Genomic DNA, 14,498 nt, shown 5'->3' with positions numbered 1-14,498 from the left:
CCAACCCTGCATTTTTCAATATCGTCATATGTATTTTTACTACAAAATACAGTATGGTGAGTTCATTTGCTCCCTTTTACTCTTTACATTTTTGGGACTGATAATACATGCGCTGTTTTTACAACTGCTTTATTAAATGCTTTTGAAATATAATTTGAACTGCGAATACATGAAATGCTTTTATAAATGTTTGACGAGATAGACACAAGCAAAATATTCCTCGAATGAATTATTATGCAGACAGAAGTTCTGCGGATTATTGTTGAATTATGTGGACATGATAATTGTCACCGTTGAATTATGTGGACATGATAATTGCCACCATTGAATTATGTGGACATGATAATTGCCACCAATTCATGTGAATGTTATGTATCGAGAGAATTATTTTTATACACAGGTTATGTGTATTAGTTTTTGTGCACGAGATATGTGTACGGCTACTAAGATTTATGAAAAATAGATTTCGTACACAAGAAAGGTGTACTGTATTTAAAAGATATCGCATGTACATTACAGGTGGGTGTAGGATTCGGGCCCATTTGTACCATGCAGGAATTAAATCTTGTGGTCTATCAAAATGATGAATTTTATTATTTTATGATAAACTTATGAACTCACCAACCTTTTGGTTGACACTTTAAAGCATGTTTATTCTCAGGTATGAAAGAAATCTTCAGCTGTGCATTTGCTCATTTTAAAGATATTATTTGGAGTCGATCATCGCAATGGAATCAGATGTTGGTGACTTCGTCCAGACGGATTAGGACGGGGTATGACACTGACCCTACGAACCAAGTAAAAATAAAAAAGAAGATCGTTCTAGCCATGAGTAGGTTAAGGAGAGCTCTAACATGATTTGGAGGACCAAACCCACATATGTGACTATCTATCCGCGGAGTATTTCTCTCCGTCAAAGAGACACTCTCTTTATTGAACAAGCACGACGCTATGCCTAGTGATGAGGATGAATCAATGCCAAATACTTATAACAACCATTATTAAACTCCTTCAATTTAAGCATACATCTTTCAAATTCAAGAACTGTAGTTGGAGTTGCACAATACCAAATAATCATAGCAATGATAAATTAATCATTCATCACGATTATTATCATTCATCATCGATTTTTTTACGATTTTGAATGTTTTTTGGCTTATAAAAATATAGATTAGGGGAGCATTTTGATGCATATTTATGAACCTAAAAAACAAAATAAAATAAAAAATTTTGATTTTGTTTATCCCCACTTACCCACTAAAGTTGCTTAGCCATGGATTAAATCAATCTATAGATTCTATTAAAATGTTAAAATGATGATGTCATAAATAGACATTTTTCAATCATAAAGAAAAAATAAAACTAAAAAGAAAAAATTTGAAATGAGGTTAGTGATGTCATTAAAAAGAATTAATATAATAAAGATAATAAAAAAAGTATTTACCTAAAATATGACGGTTGTAGTCATATATAGTCAAATACATTGTGATTAAAAAATGCCAGAGTCGACACAAGGGGTCGTGCTTTGTACCCTCACTTTTTAGGGTTCCGTTGAAGAATCAATCACCCGCCTCTCTAATTTCTCCCAAATTCGTCAACTACAAACAACATGTAGAACAATCTTCAATATTTATGGGTCACATCTAATTACAGAAAAAGGAAAAGAAGAACCTTCCCGCATAACTCGCATCGAATAATGATTTTCAGTATCGTTCAAAGAAAATTAAGGTTTTCAGTTACTTCGTATTTCATCACCGATTTGACATCGATTACATCTTGCACCTTGATCTTCTCCATTACTAAGAAAGAGACAAAAATCAGCGATTTACCTGGATAGATGTTTATCTTTCTTTTTATTGTTGATATACAACTTTGATTATGTATTTAAGGTTTATTATGATTATGATAATATCTGCGATTTATCAGTATTAATGCTCATCGTTCTTTTTATTGTGTAATAAATCTTTGATTATGCATTTTAGGGTTTAATAATACGGTTCTGTAAGTATTATCGACAATCTGCCATTTTCAACAATTTGCACTTAAAAATGTTTTTGTTTTTGAATTGGTTATAATTATGTATGTCTTCTTACATGGTGATTTTTGTGTTATAGTAGATTGCTTTGTTGCGCGTTATTATGATAGAAATATTATGGATGAATGGTGTAGATGCTATATCCATTGTCTTCCACTCTATAGTAGCATGTGGACAACCCCTGCAGAAAGAAAATTGCTTCCTTTGGATGGCAATTTTGAACACTTTGAGCATATCAAGGTCTGATATGTATATTTCGTTCAAACCATGATTATATTGCAATAGATAGAATTGGACAAGTACTAAATATGTAAAAGGTGATCACTTTTTTGTTTTGTCAGATTTGACGTTATTGATTCAACCTGACCCGTTGACAGAACCACAAGCTTTTGGGATTTATAGCTTACAAATATCCTCACAACAAGCTGAAGAAGCCTTGATGCAAGGATTAGATCAACTATGGTATCTCATGGTACCCCTTTATCGATTTATCCTATTTTGGCTTATTAGAATGCAAACATTGAAACTTTGTAATAACATTAAATTAGTGATTAATGAGTACTTTGGTAGGCTACAAGCTCTGAGTACTCTTTGGGCATCTCGACCACGTGAGTAAGAAAGACTCCATATCTTCTACTTCTTCCATTTTGTATGCTTACAAGTTTTCAGATATCACCATTTTATATACAGATAATTATAATGTAAACAGGGTCTTTTAATGCCATCATTTTATACATAGAAATAACTATCTGATGATGAAACATTAGATTGTAAAGGCAAATTTTATTTGGTCCTACTTCATGAACTTGATACACTTCGAAAGGTAATTTATAAGTCTAATACAAACCATAAATATCATAGTTTTCGATCTTATTAGTCATATATTTTGGTCTTACTTCATGCATTTGATACTGTAAGATACAGTGATAATATTGTCGATGGTTTATTCCTCTGGCCAAAGAGCTGATTATATACAAATACATATCCTATAATTATGGAAGAGATATGCAAGATCAATCCTATCTGTGACAAATATATTTTACAGCTGTGTCCTACCATTTACTAATAAATACGCGTTTATCCTACATATACGTATGACTAATATAGCCCCTCAGGCTAAGCGGGAGGAGGACGTATGCTTAGACTGTCTCTAAAGTCTTCAAATAAAATACGAGGTATCCCCTTAGTGAAAATGTCGGCAATCTGAAACCGAGTGGGAACATGGAATACTCGTATGTGGCCCTTGGCAACTTTTTCTCTGACAAAGTGGATATCCATCTCAATGTGTTTGGTGCGTTGATGCTGAACTGGATTGCCGGATAGAAAAATGGCACTGACATTGTCACAAAATACTAAGGTCGCCTTCGAGAGAGGAATGTTAAGTTCCAATAATAAATTGCGAAGCCAGCAAGATTCCGAGACAACATTTGCAACACCCCTGTATTCTGCTTCGGCACTAGAGCGAGATACGGTTGGCTATTGTTTGGAAGACCAAGAAATCAAATTATCACCTAAAAATACACAATAACCGGAAGTTGATCGCCGTGTATCGGGGCAACCACCCCAGTCCACATCTGTGTATGAAACCAAAGAATTGATCGAAGACTTGGTAAGGTGTAACCCAAAGGAGAGAGTACCCTGTAAATATCGAATGATCCTTTTAAGAGCATTCATATTACATTCTCTAGGATCATGCATGTGTAAGCAAACCTATTGGACAACATAAGAAATGTCAGGCCAAGTAAAAGTTAAATATTGCAAAGCCCCAGCTAAGCTTCGAAACAAAGTAGGTTTAGAATCGGGTTTGCCCGTGGAGCCACCTAATTGTCCATTCGTATCAACAGGAGTTTTAACGGGTTTAAAATTAACTAAGTCTACACGTTGGATTATGTCCTTAGCATATTGAGTTTGATTTAAGACATCCTATGTGAGGTGCGTTTAACATCTATCCCTAGAAAATAACTGAGATCACCAATATTTTTCATCGCAAATTCATGAGCAAGAAGATCCATAATAGTACGACGAAGAGCAGTAGAAGATGTTACCAAAATAATATCATCAACATAGAGTAAGATATAAGTCGTGTCATGTCATAACCCGTCCTTAACCATAAGAACGTGTTAGATAACGTATGATTTCATTGCGAGGTATTGACCTCTATATGCGACATTTTAAAAGAACAACTGCATATATTTTACATTACAAACCATAATTCTTATTTTGATACAAGCTTTAGACAAAATAAAGATGATTATCGTTTAGCGATAATCTTAGACTTACAAACTTTACATGTGATGATAACAATACGATTTCTAGCATATTTTACATTACAAATCCTCCGATATGCAGTTTTATTTTTGACACAAATATGCATACTCAAGATCTTGTTTAAATTCAACATGTTGCAGCGGAAGCTTCTAATTATCACCTGAGAATAGACATGTTTAAAACGTCAACATAAAGTTGGTGAGATATAGGTTTAATGCCGGCAGCGATATAAATATAGACCACAAGATTTCATATATAAACATTTTAATAAAAATATTCTAAGTGGTTGAGCACTTGGTAACCATACTTAACATTTAATCACGTCGCATATTCCCTTTATTATGAAATCTTACTACACCGTACCAAGTGTAGTCACAAAACGAAGTACTGTGCAACCGTTGAATACTGGTCGTCCAGTCCCGTTGGGGTTGTCAGGCCCGATAGATCTATCAACAGGATTCGCGTTTACAATACCGCTGTAAATAACAGTTACCAAGCTACAGGGAAGTATGCCAGTGGTACAACTCAACGTAGAATATATTTTTCAGTTACTTGTGTCCATAACGTAAAACATAAAATACATGTATTCTCATCCCGAAATACTTAGAGTTTAAAAGTGGGACTATATACTCACTGTTGTCTTGAAGATATATATAATTTGACTTGGTCTCCGGTTGATATCACGAACCTATCCATATATAATATATCAATACCTTTTCTTTTTAAACAAACGTCACATATATATACTTGTTATACTTTTAATACTTTGAATAATTCCTTAGTCCGTAGTTAGCAGTTCGTTGTTAGTAATTCAATTTTAATGGTTCATTTTTAGATGTTTAATATACCCGCAATGAAATAAATAAAACCCCCTAACGAAATAAATAAAACCCCATCGTATATGTATTGGTCGAGATTAATCTTGACCCACGGTACCGGTGTTGTCAAATGACGTGTTGCGTACATAAAGTACCGGTGTTGTCAAATGACGTGTTGCGTACAAACATGGGATCTTATGATTAATCTTCTCGTGTTGTTTGCGGGTGATCCTGAACCATATAAAATTGAATTATAAGTACATATATATAAAATATCATGTTATCTTAGAAATATGTGATTTTATTTAATTTTTCCCAATTAATCCCGAAGTTAAACAAGTCTTAGATATCCGATCTCGTTTTGGTCATAGTTTCTTCGTTACAACTCCGTTTTCGTTGATTCAACTTGTCACTTCCTTGGATCGAGTCTCTCTTTAAGACTATGAACTGTAAATACCTTAGTTTGTATTCGAAATCACAGGTCATAGGTCAAACTTTAGTGAAACTTATGAAGTTAATCATTTTCCATCATGTAATCAACCTTAAATGATTATTTTTCTAAAAATACTTATACTTTGAGTTAAATCATGAAATTTTTATGTGTTATCATATTCATAGTAAAAATCATTTTTCCAGAAAATAAACCTCCAATTCAAAGTTTAAGATGGTTTTTAATTATCCAATCCAAAACAGCCCCCGGTTGCACTCCGACGTCGTAAATTCAGTTTTTAAGGTGTTCTTTGAAAAACCAAGTTATACCTTGTTAAATTAGCATATATTTATGATATATTACAGGTCTTGAAGTATTTTAAAAGTTAAGTTAGAAGGATCTATTTAGTTTGCAAACAAGTTTGAAAACATTCAAACTATGTTCTTGTTGTTAAAATTTTATACCACAAAATAAGATAGCTATATATATATGAATCGAATAAGGTTATGAACATAGATTCTACCTCAAGTTCCTTGGAAAAGGTTGCTGTAAAAGAGGAGTAAAAAGCTAGAACCAAAAGGGTGATGGAATTGGATGAAAGATTGGAAGTAAGTTTGTGTTCTTGGAAGGATTTCTTGAAGTGTTTTTGTATGGTTTTCTTATGGTGATTAAGTAAGGTTTTTGAAGCTAAATGATGGGGAAAATGCTTGGAGATGATCAAGTATGAAGTTAAGAGTATTTTGAGAGAGAAATGGAAGTGTAAGTATGAGAAAATGGGGTGAAGAAATGGTGTGCATGAATAAAAACGTTTTTAGGTTATAAAGGAAAAAAAAGATACCTAACTTTGTTTTCTTGCTAAATAATTCATGCTACTTGACAAATGGTTGGTTCCACATGTTTCTTAATCATTTAAGGCTGCTAAGGAGCAGATTTTTATTGGTATATACCAATAGTAAATACATCTAGAAGCTGCGTATGATACGGGTACATATACTCTAGGTATACGTATAGAAATCTTTGAGGAAACGGAACGAGGATTCAAATATAGCTATCTTTTGTAAATATACTTATATTGTTTTATGTATGTAAGCCCTTTAAAAGTGATAAAATACATATCTATACGATGCATGTATAAGTAATATAGGTTATAAGTATTTACGTCGAAAAACATTACGTATAGTTATCGTTTTGAAAACTTAAGTTAGTAGTTTTAAAATATACTTATAACTTATTGTTATTAATACAAAATGAGATATTAAAACATTCTTAGATCATGTTAAATATGTATATATACATATATATACACAAACGTATAATTATCATATGTTATATAGTTCGTGATATCATCGGTCAAACTAGACGGTCAAACGTTGTGTAAACTCTTTTCGGAAATATAAATCTCGACAATTTGGATTGCTTATCATGTTGGTAAGGTTTAATTTATGTAAATATTAATCTTATAAGTATAGAACGATCGAAAAAGTGCGGGTCGTTACATTACCTCCCCGTTAAATAAATTTCGTCCCGAAATTTTAAAATTGTACCTATTTTGCGTCATCGAGAAACAAGTGTGGATACTTTTGTTTCATCTGATCCTCTCGTTCCCAAGTAAACTCAGGACCTCTTCGAGCATTCCAACGAACCTTAACGATCGGTATGTTGCTCTGCTTGAGCTGTTTAACTTCACGGTCCATGATTTCGATTGGTTCTTCGATGAATTGTAGTTTCTCATCGACATGGATTTCTTCAAGAGGAATGGTGAGATCTTCCTTTGCAAGACACTTCTTAAGGTTCGAGATGTGAAAGGTATTATGTACTCCGGCGAGTTGTTGCGGTAACTCGAGTCGATAAGCTACCGGTCCAATGCGTTCGATGATCTTGAACGGGCCTACATATCTTGGGTTCAGTTTACCTCTTTTACCGAAATGTATTACACCTTTCCAAGGTGACACCTTTAGCATAACCATGTCACCGATCTGAAACTCTAATGGTTTCCTTCGGACATCGGCGTAGCTCTTTTGGCGACTACGGGCTGTTTTCAATCTCTCCTTGATTTGTACTATCTTTTCAGTAGTTTCATGTATGATCTTGGGACCAGTTAATTGTCGATCTCCTACTTCATTCCAACAGATAGGAGATCTACACTTCCTTCCGTACAATGCTTCGAATGGCGCAGCTTTAATGCTCGCATGATAACTATTATTATACGAGAATTCTGCTAATGGTAAATATTTATCCCATCCGTTTCCAAAATCGATCACACATGCCCTGAGCATGTCTTCAAGAGTCTGAATTGTTCTTTCACTCTGCCCGTCGGTTTGCAGATGATATGCGGTGCTCATATCCAAACGAGTTCCTAGGGCCTCCTGTAGTGATTGCCAGAACTTTGAGGTAAATCTACTATCACGATCAGATATAATGGAAATAGGTATTCCATGCCTTGAAACAATTTCCTTTATATACAATCGTAATAGTTTCTCCATTCTATCCGTTTCCTTCATAGGCAAGAAATGTGCAGACTTGGTGAGACGATCAACAATCACCCAAATGGTGTCGTATCCCCAGGCAGTCTTTGGTAACTTCGTGATGAAATCCATGGTAATACCGTCCCATTTCCATTCTGGAATTTCTGGTTGTTGAAGTAACCCTGACGGCTTCTGGTGTTCTGCTTTGACTTTGGAACAAGTTAAACATTCCCCAACATATGTTGCAACGTCTGTCTTCAAATTAGGCCACCAATAATGCGTCTTAAGATCTTGGTACATCTTTCCAACTCCAGGATGTATCGAATATCTTGTCTTATGTGCCTCGTTCAATATCAACTTCCTTAATCCACCCAACTTCGGTACCCAAATACGATTTGCAAAATATCGAATTCCATCTTCCCGCATAACGAGTTGCTTCTCATACTTCTTCATTATTTCATTTCCTATATTTTCTTTAGTAAGTGCTTCTCGTTGAACTTCTTTGATTTGTGAGTTGAGATTCATGCGAATTTTTATGTTCATCGCTCGTACTCGAATTGGTTCTCGTTCCTTTCTGCTTAGAGCGTCGGCCACCACGTTCGCTTTCCCGGGATGATAACGAATTTCACAATCATAGTCATTTATTAACTCAACCCACCTACGTTGCCTCATGTTCAGCTGTTTTTGATCGAAAATATGTTGAAGGCTTTTATGATCAGTAAACACAGTGCATTTAACCCCATACAAGTAGTGTCTCCATATCTTCAATGCAAACACGACTGCTCCCAGTTCTAGATCATGCGTCGTATAATTCCGCTCGTGAATCTTTAATTGTCGGGATGCGTATGCAATAACTTTCTTTCGTTGCATAAGAACACAACCAAAACCTTGTCGCGAAGCGTCACAATATATTTCAAAATCATCGTTCCCTTCAGGTAACGATAAAATAGGCGCCGTAGTTAACTTCTTCTTCAGTAATTGAAATGCGTTCTCCTGCTCCGAGGTCCATTCGTATTTCTTCCCTTTTTGCGTTAATGCTGTCAACGGCTTAGCTATTCAGGAAAAATCTTGAATAAACCTTCTATAATAACCGGCTAAACCCAAAAATTGGCGTATCTGCATTGGTGTTTTAGGAGTCTCCCATTTTCAATGGCTTCAATTTTTGCTGGATCAACCTGAATTCCTTTGCTACTAACAACGTGGCCAAGAAATTGCACTTCTTTCAACCAGAAAGCACACTTAGAAAATTTAGCGTATAGCTGTTCTTTTCTCAACAACTCTAATATCAACCTTAAATGCTACTCATGCTCTTGCTCACTCTTGGAATAGATAAGAATGTCATCAATGAAAACGATAACAAACTTATCTAAATACGGACTACAAACTCGATTCATGAGGTCCATGAATACAGCTGGCGCATTCGTCAATCCAAACGGCATGACCAAAAATACGTAATGACCATAACGTGTCCGAAAAGCAGTTTTCGGAATGTCCTCTTCTTTGACACGTAGTTGATGATAGCCCGATCTTAGGTCGATTTTCGAATAAACACATGATCCCTGGAGTTGATCAAATAAGTCGTCAATTCTCGGTAGTGGATACCGATTTTTGATAGTTAACTTATTTAATTCACGATAATCTATACACATCCTAAAAGATCCATCTTTCTTTTTAACAAATAGAATCGGAGCTCCCCACGGTGAAGTACTTGGTCGTATGAATCCATGATCCAGTAATTCTTTTAACTGACTCTGAAGTTCTTTTAACTCGGACGGTGCAAGTCAATATGGAGCACGAGCCACTGGTGCGGCTCCTGGTACTAAATCTATTTGAAATTCTACAGATCTAAATGGAGGTAATCCCGGCAACTCTTCCGGAAAAACTTCAGGAAAATCTCTTGCCACAGGCACGTCGTTGATGCACTTCTCTTTTTCTTTCTTTTCGACTTTATTAACATGTGCTAAGATAGCATAGCACCCTTTCTTCAAGCACTTTTGAGCTTTCAAATAACTAATGAGTTTTAGCTTTGAGTTACCCTTCTCTCCATAAATCATCACCGGCATTCTATCCTTACAAGGAATGCGAATTGCCTTCTTGGCACACACAACTTCAGCTCCTACTTTGGACATCCAGTCCATGCCGACTATTACATCAAAACTTCCTAATTCTACGGGTATTAAGTCAATTTTAAATGTTTCTCCGGCTAAATTTATTTTACAATCACGGCAAATTTTATCGGCTTTAATTAGTTTACCATTAGCTAACTCAATCATGTACTTAGCATCTAGAGGTAATGATGAACAATTCAATTTAGCGTAAAAGCCTCTACTCACGTAACTTCTATCGGCACCAGTATCAAATATAATAGATGCGGATAAGTTATTAATGGTAAACGTACCCATAACAAGCTCCGTGTCTTCACACGCCTCTCTAGCATTAATAACAAATGCTCTTCCACGTGCAGATCCATTATTCTTCTCTGGATTCGGACACTGGCTCTTATAGTGACCTTGTTTTCCACACCCATAACAAGTAATGGTAGCCAAAGCAGTTCTATTTGCATTGGTGGCAGGAGTCTTGGTACCATTTGTATTTGTAACGAGAGCCCTACAATCTTCAGCAAGATGACCCTTTCGATTACATTTGTTGCATACCACATTACAGTAGCCAGAGTGATGTTTGTGGCATCGGTTGCATAAAGGATTTTGTCCTTTGTAACCAAAGCTTGAACCACTACCTGCACCTTGTATGGTTTCTTGTTTCTTAAAAGATTGTTGTTGGTTACCTCGATCATAATTTCCATTCCACTTTCTTTTGTTACCTGATACCTTCACATCAGTATTGGATGCTTTCTTATCCATGATGACCTGATCCATTAGCTCGTTTGCCATGGTTATAGCTTCATGAATTGTCTTAGGTTTCGATGTTGTAACGTTTGCCTTGACCTTTTTGGGCAAACCATCTTTGTACATTTCAATCTTCCGTTCTTCGGTTGGAACCAATTCAGGACATAGCAAAACTAATTCCATGAATCGCTGATTGTAGTTGGTGATTTCAGTACCAACAACCTTCAGGCTTCGTAATTCATCTTCCAACTTCCTAACCTCGTTCCTTGGACAATACTCGTTGATTAACATTGTTTTGAATTCTTCCCAAGGAGTATCATAAGCTACATCTCCTCCTACAGCCTTCACATAATTTTTCCACCACGTGAGTGCACTATCTTGTAAAGTGCACGATGCATACTTGGTCATGTCCTTTTCAACACAACCACTTATTTTAAACACAGTCTCCATCTTTTCTATCCACCGGGTTAAACCGATCGGTCCTTCTGTTCCACTGAATGATGAGGGCTTGCAAGCTTGAAAAGTTTTGTAAGTGCACCCCACACGAGGATTTGGGTTAACTGCAGCACCTCTTGCAGCCTCGACCCATAACATTCTGTCGTTCACTCGCTGATTGATGAGTTCCTGGATTTCTTGTTCCGTCATTCGGTTCAATCGCGCCATATTCTTCTATAAGAATGAAAAGAAAATAATTATTCACATGGAATATTATAGATGTAGTGTATATTTACAGTACATTATAGCTTATTAATAATATGAACCAGGTATTATTATAAAAGCCTTTTCTTCTTATTAGCATTTTATAATTATATCTAGGGTAGTACCTACCCGTTAATGTCCATACTTAATAGCTTAGTACAGAATCAATTACTACCATCTAAGTAATACTTAACCATGGAAAATTATTGCATTTCACACTTCACTATTTTACATATGCTTATCTTACATCGAACATTAAGCAAACCACACTAATAATATTATACAAAACATTATATGATCCCATGGTTTAATACGGCAGCGCATCGTTTGGTCTATTTTCTAGGACGTTTAGGTTCAAAGAATCGCTTAACGCTTATCCTGGCTGTCTGCCTATATTTTGGCTGTGGGGCTGAAGAACTGGATGCCGGGATAGAACGAATAGGAATAGCGGGAATAGGGGTGGTAGTGTCTAGTGGAGTTGGTGCCACATCATCCTTACTAAACTCGGGATTTGAATTTTCTAATTCATTAGCCTTTCGTTTATTTCCTAGTTCGAACTCGTCTTTTGTAATTTCCTGTATTTCTTCCTCGGGTTCACTTTCCTCCTCGGGTTCACTTTCCTCCTCGGGTTCACTTTCCTCCTCGGGTTCACTTTCCTCCTCGGAATTTGTGAGTCTTCCCCAAAGATATTATTTTCGTCATCGGATAGGTTAATGACTGGAACACCATCTGAAGATTCTGGTTCGGAGTCGCTGAATGTGATGACAAGTTTTGAGCCCGACATCTATCACACAACAACTAACCCATTAGTACTACATAATATTTACATATAAATTTTAACCAACAATGATAAGCAATGGTTTTTAAATCAGACCCGGTCAAAGTCCAGACTTACTAATGTATCCTAACGACTTATCGGTTTAGACACACTAATGCAAACCTGGTTCGCTAAGACCACCGCTCTGATACCACATGTCATAACCCGTCCTTAACCATAAGAACGTGTTAGATAACGTATGATTTCATTGCGAGGTATTGACCTCTATATGCGACATTTTAAAAGAACAACTGCATATATTTTACATTACAAACCATAATTCTTATTTTGATACAAGCTTTAGACAAAATAAAGATGATTATCGTTTAGCGATAATCTTAGACTTACAAACTTTACATGTGATGATAACAATACGATTTCTAGCATATTTTACATTACAAATCCTCCGATATGCAGTTTTATTTTTGACACAAATATGCATACTCAAGATCTTGTTTAAATTCAACATGTTGCAGCGGAAGCTTCTAATTATCACCTGAGAATAGACATGTTTAAAACGTCAACATAAAGTTGGTGAGATATAGGTTTAATGCCGGCAGCGATATAAATATAGACCACAAGATTTCATATATAAATATTTTAATAAAAATATTCTAAGTGGTTGAGCACTTGGTAACCATACTTAACATTTAATCACGTCGCATATTCCCTTTATTATGAAATCTTACTACACCGTACCAAGTGTAGTCACAAAACGAAGTACTCTGCAACCGTTGAATACTGGTCGTCCAGTCCGGTTGGGGTTGTCAGGCCCGATAGATCTATCAACAGGATTCGCGTTTACAATACCGCTGTAAATAACAGTTACCAAGCTACAGGGAAGTATGCCAGTGGTACAACTCAACGTAGAATATATTTTTCAGTTACTTGTGTCCATAACGTAAAACATAAAATACATGTATTCTCATCCCGAAATACTTAGAGTTTAAAAGTGGGACTATATACTCACTGTTGTCTTGAAGATATATATAATTTGACTTGGTCTCCGGTTGATATCACGAACCTATCCATATATAATATATCAATACCTTTTCTTTTTAAACAAACGTCACATATATATACTTGTTATACTTTTAATACTTTGAATAATTCCTTAGTCCGTAGTTAGCAGTTCGTTGTTAGTAATTCAATTTTAATGGTTCATTTTTAGATGTTTAATATACCCGCAATGAAATAAATAAAACCCCCTAACGAAATAAATAAAACCCCATCGTATATGTATTGGTCGAGATTAATCTTGACCCACGGTACCGGTGTTGTCAAATGACGTGTTGCGTACATAAAGTACCGGTGTTGTCAAATGACGTGTTGCGTACAAACATGGGATCTTATGATTAATCTTCTCGTGTTGTTTGCGGGTGATCCTGAACCATATAAAATTGAATTATAAGTACATATATATAAAATATCATGTTATCTTAGAAATATGTGATTTTATTTAATTTTTCCCAATTAATCCCGAAGTTAAACAAGTCTTAGATATCCGATCTCGTTTTGGTCATAGTTTCTTCGTTACAACTCCGTTTTCGTTGATTCAACTTGTCACTTCCTTGGATCGAGTCTCTCTTTAAGACTATGAACTGTAAATACCTTAGTTTGTATTCGAAATCACAGGTCATAGGTCAAACTTTAGTGAAACTTATGAAGTTAATCATTTTCCATCATGTAATCAACCTTAAATGATTATTTTTCTAAAAATACTTATACTTTGAGTTAAATCATGAAATTTTTATGTGTTATCATATTCATAGTAAAAATCATTTTTCCAGAAAATAAACCTCCAATTCAAAGTTTAAGATGGTTTTTAATTATCCAATCCAAAACAGCCCCCGGTTGCACTCCGACGTCGTAAATTCAGTTTTTAAGGTGTTCTTTGAAAAACCAAGTTATACCTTGTTAAATTAGCATATATTTATGATATATTACAGGTCTTGAAGTATTTTAAAAGTTAAGTTAGAAGGATCTATTTAGTTTGCAAACAAGTTTGAAAACATTCAAACTATGTTCTTGTTGTTAAAATTTTATACCACAAAATAAGATAGCTATATATATATGAATCGAATAAGGTTATGAACATAGATTCTACCTCAAGTTCCTTG

This window comes from Rutidosis leptorrhynchoides, chromosome 4 (assembly GCF_046630445.1).
Source record: "Rutidosis leptorrhynchoides isolate AG116_Rl617_1_P2 chromosome 4, CSIRO_AGI_Rlap_v1, whole genome shotgun sequence".
Classification (NCBI taxonomy): Eukaryota; Viridiplantae; Streptophyta; class Magnoliopsida; order Asterales; family Asteraceae; genus Rutidosis; species Rutidosis leptorrhynchoides.
The sequence above is the reverse complement of the archived record's forward strand: the minus strand, read 5'-3'. Positions refer to the sequence as shown.